Source organism: Fringilla coelebs, assembly GCF_963513975.1.
Source record: "Fringilla coelebs genome assembly, chromosome: 6".
In the NCBI taxonomy this organism is placed as follows: domain Eukaryota; kingdom Metazoa; phylum Chordata; class Aves; order Passeriformes; family Fringillidae; genus Fringilla; species Fringilla coelebs.
The window spans coordinates 35060914-35078572 of record NC_140034.1 but is presented as its reverse complement, the minus strand read 5'-3'; the positions used below and the strand labels follow the sequence as shown (position 1 = coordinate 35078572).

At 37.6% G+C, this 17659-nt stretch overlaps 1 protein-coding gene across 5 annotated transcripts in view; it reads right to left on the bottom strand.

Moving 5' to 3' along the window:
• SIPA1L1 (signal induced proliferation associated 1 like 1) overlaps window positions 1-17659 on the bottom strand; it is a 199622-nt gene that overhangs the window by 121806 nt on the left and 60157 nt on the right. For 4 of the 5 annotated variants that reach the window (XM_084208668.1, XM_084208672.1, XM_084208671.1 and 1 more), the window contains exon 3: window positions 11685-11777. The gene's annotated coding sequence lies outside the window, so the exon portion shown is untranslated. Of the gene's footprint in view, window positions 1-11680; window positions 11778-17659 lie in introns of all 5 variants that reach the window. The other variant, XM_084208669.1, reaches the window with a different exon arrangement.

The following is a 17659-nucleotide window of genomic DNA, read 5'->3' as shown; positions in this document are numbered from 1 at the left end:
GGAATAAATCCTGAAAATCTAGTTCTAAGGTTACTAAAAAGAGATTGATAACAACTGGGAGAAAAAACCATTCATCTTCCCAATATAGTTATTTGACTTACCAAGGGGTGTCTTATCTACAGTAAATGGAAAAAAAAAGGAGTCTTTACATATTAACTCATTTCTATGACTTATTTTACATGACAGTGCACATTTAAAGACTTCTCCTTCCCTTCACCTTCCCTCCACAAATAGAAAAATTCCTTCCAATTTTAGTTTCCCTCTTTTCTTGAACTTCTTGTAAAATTAACATGGAATTTTTAAAATAGAATTCATTTCATACTCAACAGTACTACTGATATTTGTACTAATTCTACTTGGCAATTCACACTTCACAATTCATTTTTAATGCAGTTAAAAATTAAAACAAGGTTCAATGTGAGGATTTTTTCCTTCGAGACAGCAGTTGCATTCTGACTCCAGCTGGTATCATACCCTGTGTTTACACCATTAATGTAAAACAATTTAGACTTTCCTAACAGTTGTGTATGCACACACTTATTTTGGCTCTATCACATGTGTATTTTAGCTTTGATTTTATTTTTCAGCTGTCCTGTGAACCAGCAGTGAAATTCTAACTCATACTTGACCAAATCCAGTGTATATTTACATCTGACACTTTGAGCAATTATTAGAGCTGGAGTGGCAGCAGCCCATACCAAAATATGACACCATCTTTCAGCCTTTTCAAAAATTCAGACTTCCAGAAACTTTTGTTTAGATTTTAGACGACCACCATGCCAATGCCTTCAGCAACATTCTTTTCTGCCAGAAATTTAAGGATAGTACATTATTCACATCTACACATTAGTTTCTATGAATCCATGTACTGAAATTGAGTGGCAAACACACAGACACAGCAGCCAGAAAGCCACAGACAGGCAGCATTCCCCTTTTCCTTTAAAAATATGTATGCATATTTACTAGTTCAGAGATCTAAAAGCCAGAATAACATAAAAAAGCTGTCTGAAAACCCAAGACTCCATACTTATCGTGTGAAAATATTTGCTGAAGGACAGAACAAGACTTTGATTACACCTCCAGGGCTATTCCGAATCATCTGTGAAACCAGACCATGAGGCCTGGGTCCAACAGTCACGCATGATAAGGAATGCAAAACTCCTCCACTTGCAGAAAGAGTACCTGCAGTAATGCCAGAGGAAAGGAGGTAACCACTGCCGTATGCACAAAAAAAAAAGGGTTATTTCTCTGATACTATAGACAAAATGCAGTGTTTTCAGATGCACTAACTCCCACTTTCAGAAACAGAACTCAGAACATCCCAATTACCTATCTGGATGTATGGCAAATTTTGTAAACGTTTAAAAGCAAACTTCATATTTGCATTTAGAGAAAAAACAAAGAATCTGGCAAAGAAATTAGAGAAAAACGTAGAACAACACAGTAAAACACATAAGCTCCACAGATTATCATATCCACCTGAACAGGGCAGCACTGTTACAACAAAAGGGAGATAAATGCTATTGAAAATAGGGAATAGCAATGATTTTACGATTGCCTTATAGAAGGCTGACCTCTCTCCTAACATTGTATCTTCCATCAGGAAACAATTCCCAAAACTATTTGTGTCCTACATTTTGTTATTGTTTGGGAACTTATGAGACAGAGCAAACAGTGGTGAGCTCTTAATTATAGCAACATTCATCTTACTGTCCAACAAGTCTTCACAACCACCAACTCCCAGGTATGATAAAGAAATTTGTGAAGCCACTATGCCTCCAAAAGGCAAAGAAGTACTTTATGCAGACAGCCCAGTGATTAAAAGAGACAGCAGTATTATTATCTGTGTCAAGTCAGCAAATTTACATGTCATGGCTCTTAGTCTAGCACTTCCATTTTCAGACAACAGGATTTCTACATATCAAGCATATCTTTAAGAATCTTCTTAAACCACAAAACACACAGAAAACAGAACAACATTGTATTAGAGAATAAACAGCTGTCCAAACATCCAAGATTAAAATCACTGTGAGGGCTTTCAATCTTGAAAACATTAGCCAGTGGCCTCAGATCACCACAAATAAAACTCCCTAGAACTTAGGTGTGCTTTTTTTTTTTGGAGATAGGGGTAGGGGATAGCCACACTTCTTTTTGAAAGTATTTTGTTAGAAAAAAGATAATTTTACATTAGATACTTTATGGCAAAAAAAGTTAGTTCATTACTGGATTTATCAGTGTGTACCTATCCAAATGTAAGAAAGCCCCATCTGGTCAATATGAACACAAAATATTGGTCTATGTGTTACATTTTATATTGATTGTACTCCGTTACAATAAAAGGCAAATGATTCCGAGGTTACTCCTGCTCTTACCCGATCTTGCCAGATCCATGATTACCCTGTATAATCGTAGCAATATAAATCATGCATTAGAACACATACTGCAAAACCCCTCAGACTAATAAAAGGGACTTAGGAAAATAATTACTATTAAACATTAGAGATATAAATGAGCTTTTCAGCCACTCAAACCAGGCAAAAGATTTCTCCAAATGACCACTGTCCAGTATAATATGAAATACATTACTTTAAGCAAGAGAAAAAGTAATGTCTCTATGCCCTCTATGCTTCAATACATTTTAAGTTTTGGTCCTATGAAACTCAAGATAAACCCTATATATTCATGTATGCTCCTCTACTACAAAGTACAAACACATTTTGACAGAGCTGTTTCTGATTTTTTTATACTACTTACTACTAAAAGCATTTCAATATAATTCTGTAATTCCTTGTCAGCTGTAGTTACTGTACAAACACTATTTTTCAAACACTAAATGAAAATGGCAGGCCTAGTGCATTTGTGCTACACTAAACTGGTACTGTAAGCCACAAAGTTAACTGTATAAAAGCAATCAAATACAGATTAAATAAGAAAAATATGAAAACTTATTTCAGCTGACTTGTCTAGTCATAAAAGCATTAAAGAAGGATATTTCTGAATTCATATCAGCCATGATCAGGATGATCCTGACCTGCACCAACAATCCAAATGCCAAGCAAGATGTACTATTTCAATACCTCACCAGTCAATTTAGAACAGAAGCAGAACCCCTGCACAGGTATTAACAGAATAAAATTGTTTTATAGGTAAATTGTATTTTCAGTTGAGATGACAGAACGTGCAGCAGTCTCTCTAAGGCGGGAATACCAAACCCAAACCTCAGCCTCAAGGATTGGTTTCACTTAAAAAAGGGAAGAGAAAAATGTCAGTTCTTGACAGCTTAACAAAGGACAAAAAACCTTTTTTTTTTTGTTTTCTCTTGTAAATAGAATTCTGGACAAAAAAAAAAAAATCAGTCAGGAAAAATACAAAAGCAGTAACAGAAGTCTTTTGGTCGAAAAAGAGCAAGCAGCTTCTGTAGCACTCTCAGATTTTGTATAATGGCCATGTTTGTTGACCCCTTCCATACCAGAATTTCAAAGTATGTACTAATACACTCTTGCAATTTCCCATGTGTACAGTAAAGCTCTCTAAAGGGTCTCTAAAGGTTTTCTACATTGATTTGCTCCAGAATCTACTCATTCAAGGGAAAGGCTAAATCTCTGTTTTCATTTAATAGGCAAAACTAGAAAACAGCTTAAATCCTGATTATATAAAAACATTAGAAGAAGGTCAGCCACAATCCTCTTTGCTCTGCAAATGAACAACTCCAGAAGTGTCCTCAGAGCACTGAGACCATTTAGTTTATTCTTTGGGGACCCTTCTGGACTCAAGATACGTAACCGTACAACTACCCTAGAAAAAATGAAGGGCACATTAGTTGGTGAACATGGAGTAACAGTTGAAATAGAAAACAAAAATGCAGTAGGCACACCTCTGGACATGTCAGTAGAGGTATCATTGATCCAGAGTAAGCTTAGGAAAGTTTAAGCCCTAACCGTAACTACAGGATCGAACCCTGGAATATTTCGCAGGCTGCAATGCCTTAAGCTCTGAAGCACCCACTGGTGACTGTACCAAACAAATAATCAAATATGAAAAGCAAACCCATTTAAATACTACCTGGCATTTCTCAATTCATTGTAAAATTCTTTATAATGAAGACTATGAAGATATTTGCATCCATCAAATTATACTCCAACACTCACAAAAAAACCCCAACAACACAAAACCAACACCCACGCATTGACAGCATTGGGAATTATTCTGAAAAGAACACTGGTTCTCTATCATATCACCATGTAAGACTTCTGCCATCAGTACCACATGCAATTCTGCTCTTCCCAATTAAAAAAACCTCTTGCAGAATTAGGAAGTGTAAGAGAAAGGCAACAAAGAGCAAAGGTACTGGATTTCCTGATTCAGAAAGTCCTGAGATAGAAGACATTAAGTCTACAGCTACAAATCCATCCTATCTTCCTCCATTTACATCTGCTGCTGTGCTCTGCCAGATGCAACGCACTTGTGGAGAAGGAACTTTGATTTGACCAGAGAGTAAGCTAACTGGACTTCTGGATGAAGGACAACAGTTAAATTTCAATGTATGAGAAAATGTATCCAACTTGTCCAAACGTTTAATCAGCTCTTTGGAATACCTTTGTAGCGTCTCTGAAGATGGTCAGGAGTCTCAACATTACCTTCTATATCCATGCCATTTTAATTAAAGCAAAGCTAAAAACCCCAGATTAACTTTTAGTAATGAAAAAATGACAACTGCTTTGCAGAATAATCCAAGAAAGACCACTTGGCTCACAACTTAACTCCACAGCAAAAATATTAAATAGCCACTGCATTTACCTGCTCTTCTCTCTCTTAAATTTTCAGTTTAACACAACGTATTTCTGCTTCCCTTTTACAGTGAAGAACAAATACAAGGAGCAAAGATCTCCAATGTACACATCCAACCCCTTATACTCCCACACAGCTAAGCATGTAAATGTTTAAAAAAATGCTGTAAGCTTCTGATTTTACATTAATCCCACCCAGCAAAGTCCTCAGGTTTTAGCTGCAGTTCATCTTCCACAGAACCTCCTTTCAAGAGCAACTTATTTCAGACAAGAGAGGTTAAAGCAGTTTTCCATTCTCAAAGGAGGGAACAGTGCTATAGTTCTCAACTTGAACCTTTTTCCTCAGCAAACTTCTGCAAAGAGTTCTAACCTAAGCATCAGAAGGGAGAAAAAGATGAATAAAAGTGAAAGATATGCTGAGGAAAATAAATGCTGAAAAGCAGTAGAGAAAAAAAAGGAAAAAAGAGCACAATAAGAAAATAGAACAAGAAATAACACAAAGAAAAAGATTACATTAACCAATTACTGGTTCAGTGCTTCCTCATAACCTGAAAAATTATACCTATACTACCACACAGACATACAAGCTGACTGCACCTCCAGTCTACAGGCTTTACAAACATTTTACCAAGGACACAGCAACAAGAGGAAACAAGAACAACTGTGGCTGCTTCCCTATGATATCACTATCACACAAAGAAATCAAGGTCGTTAAGAGTAGTGCTACACCAATAGTGACAAGCCTAACTTAAAAAAATACCAAAATGGGGGGGGGGGGGGCAGGGAACAAAAAGATGTTGTCCTCTCCAGCATTTCTTGCGGCACAGCTACACAACCAGAAGCAACACTTGCAAGCATGCACAAAGTAAACAGCTTGGTCCAACAACCAGATGGAGAAGCAGCCTTCCTGCCTTTCTTTTGTGTGCAGGTGGAATGAAGGAACTAAAGGCTGGCCAGGCCAGCATGCTCTAGATGCAGCCTTGACTACCTGACACATCCCAACACTGAGCCTCACAAACTGCGTCACACTGATGTGGCTAAAGGAGAGAACCATTCCCACATGATCTCTGAAGGTTTGCATGCACACACACACAAAATGCCAACAGCAATAAACCCAAGAAATCCACCATGCCACATCCCAATTTAATTCTATCCGAGCAATTCCTCAACTTTAAAATCTTTGCCACCCTAGACTTGCCAGTTTAGAGAACCATCTCCTACTGAATGTTTTCTAATATACGTATATAGATGCAAAAATGTAACTTGATGAGATTTAATAACAAACCTTGCTTCTTCTCCTTTAATTTTCTATTGCAGAGGAGCAGGCATCACAGTGACTGCAACTCAAACACATAAAGCTTCTGTAAATATGCTATGCATAAAGCCAAAGCTGATTTTTCAACTACTCTGATGAATTAGAAAATTGAAAGCTTCCTTTGTTTAAAAAAAAAATTCTATAAGCTGTAAAAGACTCAGTGAACTACTCATTAATTGCATTACTATTACTGCTACAAAGACAACTGAGACTCCCTTCTTCCAAGGAGTCACACAGAAAAGACAAAGGGTTATGGACACAGGTCACTCCTGGGGAGATTCCAATTGGACACGAGGGAAATTTTTCACACTGAGAACCATCAGCCATTGGAATACTCTCCCTAGAGAAGTAGTGTACTTCCCAACATCAGACGCTTTTAAAATTTAGAAAGACAGAGTGCTGGGTCATCGTGTCTACAGAATAGTGCTTTTGCCAAGAAAGATTGGCCCAGATAATCCTTGAGGTCCTTCCAACCCGGTATTCTATGCTAAAACTATACATTTCCATTACGATGTGTACAGACATGCATGTTTTATACATAAAAAACCATGACTAATGCCTGATGCTGATGGGATCTGTAAAGCTAGCATCACACTGTCTAGTAGGCACTGATCTTTATCTTTCATCAAATGGAGCAGAGTTAAGTTGTGGGTTTGCATTATGCATAAGCAGTGAATACAATTAGGCTGAAAAGCAAGCCGATCTTCTCTGATCTCAAGTGGAAAGTGTGAATTCTGATCTTCAGAGGTGACAGCTCTGAGCATCACTCCAATTTATTAGTCATCTTCCTTGAATCTGTGTACCAAATTAAAAAAAAAAAAAAATCGAAACACTTAGCGGTGGCTAATCTTCAGCCACTAATATTTAAACAAGAGAACACCAATTAAGAGAGGATAGCTATTTTACTTTGTCTGGCACAGAGAAATTCAGTTTTACAGCTCAATAAGGATACTGAAAATCTGGAGGAAAAAAATTAAAATGCATATAACAAGGGAGAGACCAAGAGAAGGAAGGAATTTGATCAAAGAGAGTTATAAAAGGACTACCACTGAATGGACACCTCTTGCTTTTTTTTTAAGAATTGTTCATATCTGACTTGCCAGAAACATTGTCTTTGAAGCTTTCTACAGAAATGCTGTATTTCAAGCTGATGAATCTGTTTGGAAGCATGAATTTGGGAAATCTCATGGTCAGTGCAGTTGTAGAAGTAGGAGTTCCATGTGTTCTCAAAATATTTTACAAATGAATAAAGTACTTTGCTTTCTACAGGTAAAAAAGCAGGGAAATAACACTGTAGTCCAAATTTTACTGCTCTATTATCTCTTCTGTCAGAGGTTTGCTGGTTTTTGTTTGTTTCTTCTTTGGTTTTGGGGGTTTGTTTTTATGGAGAGGGACTATTTATTTTTGTTGGTTTCTTTTAGTTTGGTTTTTTTCTTTGCTGGATTTTGGTGTTTTATTCAGTACATGAACTTACTGGGGGGTTTCTTATGCTTTCACATCTGTGGAATTGACAAATTTCACGTCTGTTCAATGTCTGAGATTCATTTAATTGCTGATTCTTATTACTCACCTGAAACAATGAAAATATTGAACTACAAAACTGTGCTGCTATTCAAGTTTAAGAAGCACAGCACAATGTACTTTAGCAATGTGCAAGCTGAACAATGCATAAAAATCAGAACACGACAACTGCTCATTCTTCACCAGCCAGTCCCATAAAATGTTACTATAGCAGAATCAGCTGCTTTCCTGTTTAATAAACAGAAAACATCTTGTTTATTAATCAGTATACATGTGTAATCATACAAAGTACTAAGTACATACTTAATAGTTCTAAGTTACACTACTACCGCCTTAAGGGGAGAGCTAGGAAAAATTCACAGAAAAATGTCTTTAATCTACCAACAGCTCTCCACATTTATACAAGCTACAGAATTCAGTTTTACAAAACCCTTAATTTCAAGGGCACAGGATTGCAGTGATTAAGCACCCAGACTTCTAGTGAGCCTCAAACAGGCTATACTAAAATCCATGCTGTTAAGTCCTTACAATCATTTTAAATCCAGGCTAGGTAGATTAATGCTAACTTGGGTGTGCCTAACCATTCTGGAATCAGGAAGTTTGCAGACATTGCATGCCTCATTCTTGGCCTGCCTATTCAACAGGTGCCTGTTACAGAAAAGAGTATGGATCATTACAATCCATACTATCAAATCTTTTTGGACAAAGAAAAAACATGTCAAAGCATAAAACCCTCACCAGCTTGGAGACGGCCAAGAATTAATGGGATCCAGGCTTTCCTCTCTTCATTCACTCATATGGACTTACCTTCTGAATATCCAGCTCTTTCAGTCTCATACACACACACACACAATGAAATGAAGGTGAGACTTTTATTATGAACACCCATTCCCTATTAAAATGGACATATTTAGCTGTTAAGAATATTATTCTGTTTTGCTGAAGATCTTATTACAATTCTCCAGTTCTCAAATACATTAACTAATTTGTCAATTGTCACATACCAATTTCTACTAATTCACCACACTGTTCTTAAACATAAAAGAACATAAAAGTAGGCTAAACACTTTCTACTTCTTTTTTTTGCTTTTGAAGATAATTACTGTAGATATCATTGCAATACCACAGTACAAATACTTTGCACAAAGCAATCACTAACTTGGGAACATACATGCATCCAATACATACATTTTCTTTGACTCACAGGTGCATGTGTGCCCAAGTACATGCATTCAAAACATAAAAGTGCACTCCTCAAGGAACACCCTTCTTTTTTCATAAAGAGGCCAAGACTGTTAGCACTAATTGCATGAGTTCTTACTAAATTTCTTCAGACTCCTCAGGGAAGCAACTTGAACTACAAACTTACACAGTCCTAATAACAGAAATCCTTTGTATAATCACCATAAACCTTGGGGAAATCTCTGGGGAAAAAAGAATTAAAACCTGCAAATGTAAGGAAGGAACATAATTCTGTAGAACTCTTCCAGGCCATTCGGAGAAACAGTATCCAAATAGCTCCTGCCTTCCTTTGCAGGGGAACACAGCACTATGTACTCTTAAATATATCCCTGTGAAAAAGCAACAATCACCAAGGCAAAGCCTTTTCCACCTCAACCCCACCCAACAAGGCTTTTTTACTAGTGAACAAATGAAGCTACAGGTCTTCAACCTGTCAAGAGGAAAAGAATAGTACAGATAAAACCAACAATATATAACTTAATGTCAACATCAGCCACTTGCACACAGTGGCCATCCCTTCCTCTTCCCTCCCCACAGTCCTCTTCTTCATTTTAAGTTCAGGTCAAATAAGCAGTCTGAGGTTAAGTTTCATGAAGAATTTTACAAGTTTTAGTCTGCTAATATCTGCAGAAGAATGTGGGGAATTAACAAAACTAAGTTGATGCTGCTGAATGTTTTGCACCTAAATATTCTTACAAATCAAATTAAAATTCTGTATTTGAAACAAATATCGGCTTTATTGGAGTGTGATACTATTCCTAAAAAAAAGCTGCTTGTTAATATGGCTATGTTCAACTCCCAACTGTAAAACCTGCTCAAGAATTTCAGTAAACAAGACTGGGTTTATAGGACCATGAGCCTACACATTCATAAACAACCAGTAACCAAAACTGTTACTGAGGAAATAAATTAGGTTTTAAGTATAACTCTGTACTACTAAATTTGCTACAGGCTGGAATTTTTTTTTTAATTCCACTGAGAAAAATTTCCACTTTGAACAAAAAATTGCATGTGTATAATAAAAAAGAATTCACCAGCTTCGATGCTTCAGTGGTGTAACATGGTAACACCATTGGCAAAAGGAAGTTTAATTACCTCATCATTCTTAATGGAAAGTATATGACAAGAACCCTAGACTATGGAATCCAAACATAGCACGGGGAAAAACTACTCATTTACTTTCATCAGTAAGTTAAACTACTAAGACTGCTCAAGATAGCCCTTTTTCACTGTCCATGTCCCACTACAGTGTTCACTAGTATCATGATTCTAAATAGCCTCTTGGAACCACAAACTTTATTTCTAAAAAACAACAAATTTTTGTGTGTTGTGAAAGACATGGGCACTATTTTCTCCTCTGTGGTAGCTTTGAGAGCTATATATTTTAAAAAAACTAAAACCAATAATGATTGTGTGTAAAAGTCAACACTAAAGATGATGCCAAATGAAAAGGTAAAATTACTCAAGGGAAAAGACAAAATAATTAAAATAGCCTTTTCCAAGGGCTCTGCTAGATCTGTGAACAAATATATTTGTTTCCAGTACATATGTCCTCTGAAGGAAAGGTTTTATCACCACCAGAAGTCAAACGTCAGAAGCTAAATCTCTGCCAACATGATGCAGCTTATGCTGACAGTGTTTTAGAAGGAGAGTTTTAAACTGACGCTTTTGATACAACATCCTTCAAGGCAACTACAGGGCAGATTCTCTCACATAAGAAAGCTATTTGTTTGTTTTGACATCCAACACACTCATGAACCAATGTTACAAGGGAGGGTTTTTCCTTTGGCTGCAGTGTTTTTTACACTTACTTCCAGACTGGACTTCCTTTGCATATCCTATACCTCTAGGTTTCGCTATGTGTTAATAAACACATGATTAAAACGCGCTCAGTGGAGGGGGTTATGTTTTTATTGCCTTGTTGCAAATCTGTTTCAACTAATCTTAATTAAGATCTCCAATTTTGTTCTTCCTGCAGTCCATAGCAAATTCTGGTCACCTCCCTCCAGGCAGCACTACTGCTTGCACAACCTGTTGAGTTAATTCAGGAAGCTGATCCATCTGAAAACAAATCCAACCCCGCCCATCTTTGCAAAACCAACACCACTGCTCCCCATCTCTCGTCCTTCCACACCCCAAACCCACACACTGCAATTTTCCAACCTTCTTCATATACCATCTTGAACCAGGTCATTACACACCTGTCAAGGACTTGCATCTGCTACAATGCAGGTGGCAAGGCTGCATGAGCAAAACTGCAGCATCTCACACTTGTTGCATCCATTTTACCTTTTAATTAATTACATTACTCTGCGAAAGGACAGATCGTGTACTAAAAGCCATTTTTTTTCAAGGATCAGGCACATCCAGAAGAATCATCCTTTTCTTTCTTACAATATGAGTTTAGTTTCACAAGTAGGTTAAAAGAAACCACCTACAAGAACTGTTGTGTTTCAGAAAATGTGACAAAAGCAGGCATTCTGTCACAGCCTGAACACAGTCCAACCTGCTTTTGCAAACCCTTCTCCACATTCCTAGCAGAAAGGGAGGGGGAGGGAATAGCCATCTAGCTCCCTTGCATGTCCCTCCTGGAAAAACACTGATGTATAGAGGAAGCATTCAGCAACAGCCTAGGATAGAGTCTGGCACTCTGTTGCAGCCAGCCCACCGGGGTAAAGCATCCTGCTGGAGACCACCCCCTATACACTGCATGACACATACATGCCATCAGCAGTTAGACACAGCACTCAGTTTGTGACAACAAGCAGTACTCCAAAAGGTCAGAAGATACAGAAAGCAGAACATGCACTCTTACCTACCCAAATTCCTGAGAAAGCAGACACATGCAGCTTCAGCAAAAACTCCCAGAGGACGTCACAATCTACTTCTGATGAATCATACCACAGTGAAACCTAGAAGCAAAAAGATCATGGGCATGAACAAAATTTGAATGGGAAGCAATCAAATGAAATACTTTTCAAAGGTGAAGGGTATTCTGAAAATTGTGCTTTTGAGAAGCCAGAAGCAACAATGAAGGCTTATGAAACTGTCAATCTATAGATTTTTTGCACATATCTTACACATCTGAGAAAGCCTGTATGATAATTTTCTCACTACAACAATCCCAACCCTTCTTTTATCACCCCTTCTCTGAATCGTTATTTTCTTCCAGAACACATTCTGCCAGGCATTTAGAGATTAAACACACATTTGGCAATGCCTGAAAGAAAGGGGACATTTAGCAGTGCTGTGGCCCACTTTTTTTCCCTCCCTGCTCAACATAAAGTCTAACACATGCCAAAAACAAGGGAGAGCAGGAGTTTTTATCTAAGTCACCAGCTGCAGTACCCTAAAAAGTCTCCAAGTGAAGAAAGAAATGTAAAGATTTCAGAGCTGGTCCTTCCTATTTACCAGGTCCTGTAAATTATAATCTGTATTTTTTCAGAATTACTCTTAACATCTGACCCCTGTCTATTGCTACAGAAGGCTTGCATCTCTAGATGATATGAGTCCTCTAAAATTAGACCGGGCAAGCAGATGTAACCATGGAGATTTATGCTGCAGTCCCGAGAACTCCGCAGAGGCACAAGCTGGAGGCAGAGCACATACTGCCAGTGAATTTTTGTCTACTCTACTCCCACCAAGCTCACGTGTTAGAGGAGATGCACAGTGAATCATATCAAAGAGAGATTAAAATCCAGCTCTAAGTAAGGAGTCTAAAGAAAAAGACCCAGATTCTTCTCCAGCCTGGCTTTCCCCAATACAGTTCACTGCACAGCTACATGAGCACCTGTGCTGACATTAGGCAGAAAAGGTATCAGACAGGAGAAGCAAAGAAGGATGGTTCCTTTCAGCTGCAATGGCAGCATGAACTGCACAGAAAACCATGGTACAAGGGCTGTGTGTAATAATTGTTGCTGAAATTTGATAGGTTGATAAGCAAATTTTACGCCACCCATTGCTACTCTCCCAAAGTATTTCTTTACAGAGTTGAATAAATTTAGAATACCTACCTGGTGGCAAGAACACTAGCATCAACAAAAATTCTTTAAGAAATGCCGAATAGTGTTATCAATAGAACCCAAGAAAATAATTATTGCTATCTTTTTTGAGCAATTAAAAATACAGCTGAGGGTTTTTTTATTCCAAGTTTAGGCTTATTTAGAAAATATTGTGGGAAATTAAGACCTTGGTGAAATGAAAAGCATCAGCAAAAGATGCAGTACACAAAAAAAAAAAAAAATGCAGCGCAGCAAAAGCAGTTTATAAAAGGCAGAGAGAACTAAAATCACGTTTAAAATAAGGCAACACTCCCAGAAGAGCTTCATTTTAACTTTCATATTGTCAACAAAGTGAGTTTGCCTTTTTCATTAGAATCACATTCTAATTCTAGGATAGAAAAGCTCAATTTTAACTTAGCCTAATGAAGCAAGTGTAAGATTTAAAGTCTATTTGTTTGTCATTGCAACTGACATTATGGCAACTCTTTCAGGTAGAATGTAAAACAATTTCCACAGGTAGTGAATGGCCTTCTGGTCAAGGGAACCATTTCCTTTTTTTTTTTAGGGTAAAGTTCTTTACAAATTCAAGCATTACTAAGACATCACAATTCCGACCCAGAACTCTCCACTTCTTTTGGTGTTAAATTATAGACCTGCTGTGTAAAGATGATTTTTTTTTTTAAAGATTGCCTGTGAAGCTCAATTGTGATTGGGAAGGCCGCCTACACAGCAGAGAGAGTGAGAAAACACACACTTGTAGAGCTGAAAAAACATCACTGGAGGCGTATGTAAGGAGGGAGGGAAGAAAAAACTTGGTTCTACTGAAAAAGGCTATTTTCTGACATCACCCTTGAACGAACCAAAACGTGTTAATTGAAGACAATTCAAGGGTTGTTTGCTATGTTCCAGTTATCAATATGCAGTACTACAGGCAAGAGGAATCCTTGCAGATTCATCCCTCTGATCTCAGAATCTGCCGCCTACCCAAGGAATGCTTCACTTCCCCCACTTCTCTGCCACAACCAGCAAAAGCTGTTCTCATAAAACAGCAAGTCACCTGAAGAAACAGCAGTTCAAAGCTTTGAAAGTCTTATATAATTAATAACATTAGAAGTATTGAAATTGTAGACAAAGCTTGTTCAAAACATAAGGAGAGAGAATGCTGTCTGAAAACACCAGGAGTAACTAGTATTTAATCTCAGCAGAATCTAATAGTATTTGAAACTGCTGGGAAAAAAAAACCACAAAAAGTTCAGATATCTTTCTCACATAGACTTAAAAATTCTTTTCCTCCCTACCCTACGTACCCTTCAGTCCCTTCATCTCCTAAGAGATGTAAGCAGGTGTTTCAGGATGTCCTATTAATGAACTCTGATTTTCAAAAGAAAGAAGGAACAAGCACCAGTGAAAAATATCCTTCTCAGTTTACCTTTGGAAGGCACTGCCTATAAGCATTATAATTCCTAAATAAAGAAGCCTCTATGAAGTGTTCTCATGCCCATCATAAACATATGAAAATATTTTTATTAGATCTGTCTTTCTCTTCAGAATAAAAACAAAAGGCTTTTGACATACGTGCTTTGGCTGATTATTACCACAATTATTACCAGGGGAATGAAGACAGCCAGGACAAGTTTCACCAGTGAACTTCAATAAACATGAGATGATTCATTGTAGGGAAAAGCTGCTTCTCCCATGGTGTTGGACATCAGCCTGCAACCTGTTTTGCAACCAGTCACAAGGGGACAGGACTTCAGCACCTAGTTCCCCTGAGTGTTTGGGCTGGTGACTTCAAAGCCCAGTGCCTAGCAGATGACTGAATTGCTGCAGCCACAGAACACTGCCACAGCAGAGAACAGCCCACAGAGCAGTACTCCACAGAGCAGTACACAGAGAAGCCATCTGCAACCAAAGCTTTCACAGGGTCCCTAAGCTTCACCTCCAACCAAATACACTGTAACTGAAGATGCTGAATGACAAACTGACAAATAACATTACTACAATGTAAACTCAACTCTTCTACAACTTTCCAACTATATGATTGTTAAGGACTAATGCCTATTACATACACACCTCAGAAACACAGGCAGGACAGAATTTTGAAAAGCACCAAGCCTGACCTGACCTAAACTATATGGCAAGAAAAAGCAGCACACTCAGCGGAGTCACAACTAACTTCTTAAAATTACTTATAAAATGCTCCTGAGACTCAGTGAAGCACAAATTCTTCTGGGTCAGGAAGACAGATAGGGATCAAGTATCAATGGGAGCTATAAAGCTCACCAACAGGAGAACCTCCTGAAAAAGGAGAATCTGGAGGAATGAATAAGAAATGGCAAAAAACAGAAACAAGAAAAAAAAACAGAGTGATGCAGAAACAAGCACAAAAAAGAATGGTCTATAAGAAGTACTAAAAATTGAAATCCCTTATTCTAGAAAAGGTGGAGTTGTTTATAAAATAAGATGTGTAGGTTACTACTAATCTTTGAAATCATAGCCATCTTGACTTTCACCTTGGTGAACAGTGAAATACTATTTTTAACATTAATAAAATCTCTCTCAATACTAATCAATATGTAATTCCAATAAACCAAAAATACATTAAAATATGACATAGCAAATGAATCACACACAGAATTTAAGAAAGCATATCCCTTCACGCTTGGCTTGTCAAGTTAAAGAACACTTGCTTCAAGAGTCAGAGCCAAAATAATCAGATCTCTTGTATCCTCTATAAATTTCACTTTTAGGTAAAAAATAAAGTTTTATTTCTTCTTAGTGAAAACAGAGCAGCTCAAGGTAGTTTGGAAGGCTGTCTTTTACCTTCAGGCTTTAAGACCTCCAGTCAGACTAAAGTTATTAGGAAAGAAAAAAAGACTGAAGACCACAGAGGGCTGTCAGAGGATACTCTGCTGCTGCTGACATCAAAATTCAGGGAGAACATTTACTTTTTGCTTTTCAGACATGAAGACATTCAGGAGTTTCTCAGAGATATGCTACTGACAAGGAAGTAGGCTGAACTAGTGAAACCTTTTAACTTTCTCATACTCTTTCGTAAAATGGCTCAGGTTGGGGGAGCGTCTGGGTTTTTCCGTTTTATGTATTTTTTTCTCTCAAGGGTAGACTAGAAGTTTGATGCAGATTTACAGCCTGATAAAAAGTTAAATACCTTTGACACCATAATTATACAGTATGAATCAAAATTAGTACCATTACATTTAATTCATTAACTACTCTGCTGCCATGTCAACAGGAGTCAAATACTGGAATTCTTAATATTTTTCTCAAAAGCAGTAGTGAAAATTTGATTTAAATTAATTTAACAGGAAAAGGCTTCTTCTGATGTTCACAACATTGCTCTCCTGAATTAAGTTGTAACTTTTCCTGATTATTCACAACCACTGTGGCTTACAGACTTCTGTGCTGAGGGCAGTTTTTCCAGCCTCTAGTTTTTCTACAGTGTGACTGTAATAGCATACAAGTGGTTTAATGTTTACCTTTACTAACTGTACATTCTACAAGTAAAATACCAACACAAAGATGATGCTGCCAAATTGAAAGAGCTCCTTGTCTATGAACTAATGCTTTCATCCAGACTTGGACTAACTGAAGCGAAACGTTGTTTACAGAGCACAACCATGAAAATGTGAACTTTGGAGTTAGTCCTGATAACAGTAAGCACTTTAATGCAAGGAATGCAAATACAACAGTTCGTAATGAAGAAAACCATCAACAAATACACAGAGCTCACTTTTTCCCCCTTACATTAGGTAATGACCCATCCTTCATACTAATATTAACTCTTTAAGAGTTAGGTTTTCTCTTCATAGAAGTAATTATTTTACTTTTCAGTCTAGCAGTCACAGCAAAGCTACAAAAGAAGGACAGGATTTTACAGCGTAGAATGAGTTACTGCTGCCAAAGTCTGAACTAATAATCTGTCTATGGCAGAAAATAGTGGAGAAGCATTCAGAAAGGGCAAATTAAGCACAGAATTTGCATGTCCACAGTTTGAAAACTCACTGCTTTTCCATCCCTTCCCCCAGGTAATTATAATCCACCTGTCTGCTGTTAAAAAGAAAGACTGAGCTGGTGTCTTAACTGACTTTGGAATTTTAAAGCTGTTTGTCAATAAAAACAGAGGAAGCACTATAGAGAATATGCTGCAGTTAGGATGCTTTCACAGGCTGGTAAGTGTTCAAACTGCCTAGCAGATACGGCACATATCATTAAATAAAATGTAAAGAAGGGAAAATCAAGGCAAGAGAAGGACAATGAGTTGCCAGGGTCATCCAGTAGCCAAGTGTTCATCAAAAATGTTGGTCTTCCAACTTCTACCACCCATGGCAAAGGCGAATGACCTCTCTTTATATGAAGGCTTTTCAGTAACACTTCATAAACTGGTAATACACAAAATTTAAGCAAAAACATTAGCTATACAAATGAGGTGTCCAAAACAAGGAGGCAAAGAGCTACCTAACAGTGAACAGAGTAAAAGCCATGAAGTGCCATCATTGAACACGTGAAATCACATTTGCCCCATCTTTCACAACATACTGAAATATTGCAGAAGCTCCATTCCTTGATCCTTTACCACCAAAAAGGCATTTAAGCCAGGAATATCCAAATGTAGATTTTGATTAACTGCGTTTGTGCTGTAAGCATCACTTGTGTAAGTAAGTCTCCAGCCCCCTTCACAGCACACCAGCAACATCCACCTGCTACAGAAGGAAGCTTCCCAGTAAAAAGTTGTATAGATGCTTTCTGCCTGTAAAATTCACTACAAGAGGTAT